Source organism: Tupaia chinensis, unplaced genomic scaffold (assembly GCF_000334495.1).
Source record: "Tupaia chinensis unplaced genomic scaffold, TupChi_1.0 Scaffold141399_1, whole genome shotgun sequence".
Classification (NCBI taxonomy): Eukaryota; Metazoa; Chordata; class Mammalia; order Scandentia; family Tupaiidae; genus Tupaia; species Tupaia belangeri.
In genome coordinates, this window is record NW_006201261.1 from 855,398 (window position 1) to 856,112 (window position 715).

Sequence of the window (715 nt, forward strand, 5' to 3'; positions counted from 1 at the left end):
GAGACACAGAAGACACTCAGCAGTAAGATTCAATATGAAAGGCTCTGGGCTGCTGGGACCGGGCAGCAGCAGGGCATGGAGATGGGTCAGGATACAACTGCAGGAGAAGGGTGGTGAAGGCTGGCAGGAAGCGGTCAGCACTCACACGGTGCCATCGCCGACTCTTTCTACCCCTCGAAGGAAAGAATGGAGCAAGGCAAGAAGAGCAGGATGAGTGGTGAGTGGGGGACCCTCAGGGTTAGGAAGAGGAACAGAGTAGGAGACACGGGGGAGGGAGAGGTGGCCACAGCCTCCAATGGAGGATGCAGCACAAAAGCCTGATGGAGTGGGCTGAAGCAGAAGGTAAAAGAGGACACAGACAGGGCACATGCAGGCTTCCCTGGGCCGAGTCCTGCTCAGAACGGCAAGAGGCATGGGGGTCAGGGAGCGTGTCTGAGAGCGTTTACAAGAGGAGTTATAGTACTACGTTTCTGAGCTGTGGGGCACGGCTGACGAGAAAGTGCAAGAGTATAGGGAGCACCTTAAAGTGGATGCAGTTGGGCTATCACTGAGGGCATGCGAAAGCTCTAAACAAAGGTTCCTGGTGCACACCATATCGCTGTATGTGCAGTAATCTGTGCTGCAGGGCTTGCTGGGGTTTGCGGGTGGCAGAAAGTTTGCACAGTACCTATTTTCTATGACGCTGACTTCTCTTTCCTGCAACTGAAAGGGTACA